General features: G+C 39.7%; 1 long non-coding RNA gene across 1 annotated transcript; it reads right to left on the bottom strand.

The window, feature by feature from the left end:
• Window positions 1-417: 417 nt before the first annotated feature.
• On the bottom strand, window positions 418-3,611 carry LOC138979261 (uncharacterized). The gene is made up of 3 exons (XR_011459959.1): window positions 3,520-3,611; window positions 1,459-1,522; window positions 418-486 (listed from the first exon to the last, which is right to left on the bottom strand). It is a non-coding gene; the product is annotated as an uncharacterized lncRNA (long non-coding RNA).
• Between the last annotated feature and the right edge of the window lie 2,213 nt (window positions 3,612-5,824).

Here is a 5,824-nt window from a genome sequence, read left to right as displayed (position 1 = left end):
CGCAACACGGTGGCCTAGTGGTAAGGCGTCCGCCCAGTGAGCGGGAGGTTGTGGGTTCGACCCCCGGCTGGGCCATAGTCATACCTAAGACTTTAAAATTGGCAATCTAGTGGCGTCTGGCATTATGGGGTTAGTGCTAGGACTGGTTGGTACAGTGTCAGAATAATGTGACTGGGTGAGACATGAAGCCTGTGCTGCGACATCTGTCTTGTGTGTGGCGCACGTTAAATGTCAAAGCAGCACCGCCCTGATATAACCCTTCGTGGTGGACTGGGCGTAAAGCAAACAAACAAACAAAAATCTCTCTCTCATTATCACTCTCTCTCTCTCATTATCACTCTCGCTCTCTCTCTCTCATTATCACTCTCTCTATTTCTCCATCTCTCACGGTCAACATAAGTCCTTAAAGTGTTACTGACCTGCGCACGTGTCCGGTGTTTGGATCGTCAACGTGAAGTGTCGCCATTGAATGACCATGGATCCTATCTGCTCACACACACACACACAAACACAATTTTATTAAATACAGGATTCCAAATTGCTAAATATACCACAGTGTGAAAGTGATACTGTGATACTCGTCGTCAGTTTTGAGCAGATCAATTTTCGTTGTGGTAAAGATACAGGGTCTTACCGCCAGAAGAAACCAATTTTGATTAAGTTCCCCATACCCCCCTCCTACATTTTGTTCTTCTGGTTAATAATTGTGTTGTCCACCATCATGAAAACTTGTGTAACTTAGCATTGTTATGGTCACGTCAAATAAGCATCTGCTTGAGTTCGTGTCCTAGCTGCATTTTTGTCAATTGTTTCATGTCATGTATTTTGAATAAATTTGTGTTTAAACCAAATGAAAAAAAAAATATATATATAAACAACTTGCCAACAGTAAGAATAAAACATTATTCCTCTTGCACTTGCATACACATTAATAGACATAACAACATGGCAACCTGTGTTAGACTTTCCATCACGTTGCGTCAGTGTTGTCATCAAGCCACACCACCATGACGCAACTTTCATTAAAAGTATCGTCCTTGCCAGTACACGATCAAGTTCGTTGCCACAGTTGCCAAGAGCGCCCTCGCTTTCTGTGCTCCGCTCAATTTGTATACATATATTAACTGTCTAATTTGTTACCTTTTTTTGTTAAAGTTATATCTTTGTTTCAAAGCCCTCTGGGCCCAAAACAATAAAATACTTGACTTGACTTGACTTGACTTGACTTGAGAAGTTCAAGTTTTACGCACTCACGGCAAAGTCAGTTCTCATAGTGAAACAATTGTACATTTGCCGGGTTTACAGGGAAGGAAGGGGTGGGGGGGGGGGATTCAGCATTTGAATGGGCTATTTTTGGTCTCTCGTTACAAGCAAAAGGTACATTTGGGGTGGGGGGCGGGGGCGGCAACCAGTCAAACAAATCTGTGTCAGAATGATTGTGTGACTGAACTTTCTCACCTGGGCTATTCCGTTTCATGCGTTTGACGACCTCCGCCACCTGGTCTTCGTCCTCGTGATCAAGCTGTGGGCAAAGACAGTTAAGGTAATCAAACACTGTAGTCAGTGTCAATTTAACGCTTGATTGCTTTGCTGGCGTTTTGGTTCAGAAGTGAGAGATTGAACAATCGTCAGGTACTTTTTCTGTCTGTCTGTTTGTCTGTCTATCTGTTTTCTTTTTACATTTAGTCGAGTTTTGACTAAATGTTTTAACATAGAGGGGGAATCGAGACGACGGTCGTGGTGTATGTGTGTGTGTCTGTCTGTTTGTCTGTCTGTGCGTGTGTGTGTGTAGAGCGATTCAGACTAAACTACTAGACCGATCGTTATGAAATTTTACATGAGAGTTCCTGGAAATGATATCCCCGGACTTTTTTTTCTTGTTTTCGATAAATGTCTTTGATGACGTCATATCCGGCTTTTTGTAAAAGGTGAGGCGGCACTGTCACATCGTCATTTTTCAATCAAATTGATTGAAATTTTGGCCAAGCAATCTTCGACAAAGGCCGAACTTCGGTATTGCATTTCAGCTTGGTGGCTTAAAAATTAATTAATGACTTTGGTCATTAAAAATCTGAAAATTGTAAAAAACCAAATTTTGGTATAAAATGTTCCAAATTTACGTTCATCTTATTGTTCATCATTTCCTGATTCCAAAATCATATAAATATGTTATATGTGGATTAAAAACAAGCTCTGAAAATTAAAAATATAAAAATTATGATCAAAATTAAATTTTCGAAATCAATTTAAAAACAATTTTATCTTATTCCTTGCCGGTTCCTGATTCCAAAAACATTTTTCTGATATGTCTGTGTTTATATAGGCTTACATGTATTTTTGTCGATGTGCGCAAAGCGGAGATAACAAAGGGAACAAAGAGAAGAGAGCAAAACTAAACTTCGCCAAAACATTAGTGCAACAACTGTTACACCCACATAACATTGTCTGTCTGTAAAAAATTCCATTTCAAACGGCAGAAATTAATATGTAAGCGCCTAGGGCTATATCTAGATTAGGCGCATAAAAAATGATCACAATAATAATAATAATAATAAAGCATTTATTCCCCTGTCATTCCAATTGTATATGCCAGTTAATTCCGTTCACTTGGCTATCTGGATCACCTTTCGAACTAAAGAGTTCTTCTACAGGGATCATGTGACCGCCGCTCAAATAAGGTTACCCTTAAAATCGACTGGACAAAAACGGAAGAACCCAATTAAAAATCGACCAACAATCACGGGGAAAACTTTTCAACTTTTACATACCAAAAGAAAGCCAAATAAATGATCTACCCCAAACAGGTTGTTTTGTTTAGCTAGCTTCTGAATTGTGTGTGCTATGCTATTCCTTCTAATGCAGGTGTCGATCGCAAGAGCGGTCAAAAACGGGAGCTTTTGCGTCAATTTTGAGGGGTATCATATGAAAAAACGCTGTATTTTAGCAATGACTTGTTGGATTGCTTTGAAACTTCCAGAATGTTTTTCCAATATACTCGACGTACCAGTACATTGTTGGGTTGTTACACGTATTCGTTCCGATGTTATGCAATGTTTCGAGAAAAAAACAGGATTGTTCACTTGTGTAAAAAAAAAAAATCACGATTTTCAATTGGGCCCTTCCGTTTTTGTCCAGTCGATTTTAAGCGTACCCTTATTTGAGCGCCGGTCACATGATCCTTGTACAAGAAATCTTGAATCCGAAAGTTGATCCAGATAGTCAAGTGAACGGCCTTAACTGGCATTATAGAACTTGAATAAAATGACAGGAGAATTAATGCATTTATTTGGGTGCGAAATGTGTTGCAATAACTGTTTGGCGAAGTTCATATACTACAAAGACCACTTATTTCTCTTTGTTTCCCAGATCTGCATACTGTTTTTAAAATGTGAACAATGAATAGTAAAGAAAGGCACATATACATTCGACAAGATAAGCACACACACACACACACACACACATGCACACACACACACACACACACACACACACACACACACATGCACACACACTACTCACAGACATAGCGAGACATCCAGCAGCCAGCAGCACCCACAGACAGCAGCACCGCAGAGTGGCCATGGTTGACCAGTTCCTGTCTGTTCTTTTCTCTGCCCAAAGTAGTCCACACATCCACAATAATTTTAGGTGAATCATCAAATAATTAGGCGAAAGGTTCTTCGCGAAGCTGGCTGCTCGAAGCTTTGGTAGTGAATTTTCAGTAAAATACGAAATTTAAAAAACTTAGAAAAACTTCGCGAAATCAATTTCGGGCTTAATTAAAGGCACAGTAAGCCTCCCGTAAACCATCACAGAGCTCCCCGAGCGTCTGCATACAGTACAAGCATACTTCCATTTGAACGCTCACTGAACGGGAACATCTTGGCTGCTTTCTGTCGAGCGTGAGAAATTTCCAAAGAATTTATTTTTGTGGACTTGGTCCTCTACAACAATGGCGCTTCGTTTTGGTGCTGGACGGCTGTTATGAATATTCAATACCGGAAATCACGCCCGGACAGTAAGCCTCCCGTAAACCATCACAGATACTGTCAGGCTTTTACACACAGTACAAACACCCTTCCATTTGAACGCTCACCAAACGGGAACATTCTAGGTGCCCTACGTAAAGAGCGAGCAATTTTTAAAGAATTAATTTTGCAGATTGTCTCGAACACTTTTTGGACCCATCCTGAACTCAGGTCAAAAATGAGTTACTTCCCTTTGGGTCTCATTCTATCGATGTAAACTGGCCATAGCCGTGGATCGATGATTATCAGAATGTTTTTGGACCGTGGTGCGTTTTTGCGCTAGACCTAACTTTTAAAAACAGGTTTTTTACACAAACATTCCTACAAAAGAATTCTTTTTTCATCAAGACAAGATCAGTACAATTCAAAGTTGTGAAAGTTTGAAAAAAGAAAAGCCCGGAAGCAGGGTCACGCAAGGGTCGTAGCAGACGACGGTTTATGCATATCGCCGTTCCTCTCAACAGTCAAAAGCCATCGCTAGAGTTCTTGTGAACCACAGCCGTTTGTTTCGTGCATAAACGTGCTATTGTAGATGAGCTCACATCGAGTCGCATTCAAATGACTAACTGACGACTACATTGTGAAAAAGGGAAACTGGATCACACGGGTTCACGATGGCTCAGGGGTAAGATAAACTACGGAAAAATACATTCTTTGAAAATTGTTCGCTCTTTACGGAGGGCACCTAGGATGTTCTCAATCGGTGAGTGTTTAAATGAAAAGGTGTTTGTACTGTGTGTAAAAGCCTGACCGTATCTGTGATGGTTTACGGGAGGCTTAGGGTGCCTTTAAGGACCAACTAAAACCACAACTAGTGTCAGCTTGTTTTCAATAAAACCTTCCTTCTAAAACCACAACTAGTGTCAGCTTGTTTTCAATGAAACCTTCCTTCTAAAACCAGTACTTGTGTCAGCTTGTTTTCAATAAAAACCTTCCTTCTAAAACGACAACTAGTGTCAGCTTGTTTTCAATAAAAACCTTCCTTCTAAAACGACAACTAGTGTCAGCTTGTTTTCAATAAAAACAGGTTTTGAAAGAGTGCGAGTTTTAAGATGAGGGTTCATGCAATTTACCAACATGAGAAAAACATCTAATTAAGCACTGGCAAACAAAGAAACAAGTCGCGTAAGGCGAAACTACTACATTTAGTCAAGCTGTGGAACTCACAGAATGAAACTGAACGCACTGCATTTTTTCACAATGACCGTAGTCCGCTGCTTGTGCATAAAGGCAGTGAAGTTGACGAGCCTGTTTAGCGCGGTAGTGGCTGCGCTGTGCTGCATAGCACGCTTTTCTGTACATCTCTTCGCTTTAACTTTCTGAGCGTGTTTTTAATCCAAACATATCATATCTATATGTTTTTGGAATCAGGAACCGACAAGGAATAAGATGAAATTGTTTTTAAATCGATTTCGGAAACTTAATTTTGATCATGATTTTTATATTGTTAATTTTCAGAGCTTGTTTTTAATCTGAATATAACATATCTATATGTTTTTGGAATCAGAAAATAATCAAGAATAAGATGAACGTAATTTTGGATCGTTTTATAAAAAAATAATTTTAATTACAATTTTCGGATTTTTAATGACCAAAGTCATTACCCCCTCCGTTTTGCACAAGCGGCGGACTACGGTCATTGTGAAAAAATGCAGTGCGTTCAGTTTCATTCTGTGAGTTCCACAGCTTGACTAAATGTAGTAATTTCGCCTTACGCGATTTGTTTTTTCTCAAAGTTTAAACCAAATGAGTTGTACACATGTTGACATATTACAGACTGTACAGGGGCTGTAGTC

This window comes from Littorina saxatilis, linkage group LG10, assembly GCF_037325665.1.
Source record: "Littorina saxatilis isolate snail1 linkage group LG10, US_GU_Lsax_2.0, whole genome shotgun sequence".
Taxonomy (NCBI): Eukaryota; Metazoa; Mollusca; class Gastropoda; order Littorinimorpha; family Littorinidae; genus Littorina; species Littorina saxatilis.
The sequence above is the reverse complement of the archived record's forward strand: the minus strand, read 5'-3'. Positions and strand labels throughout refer to the sequence as shown.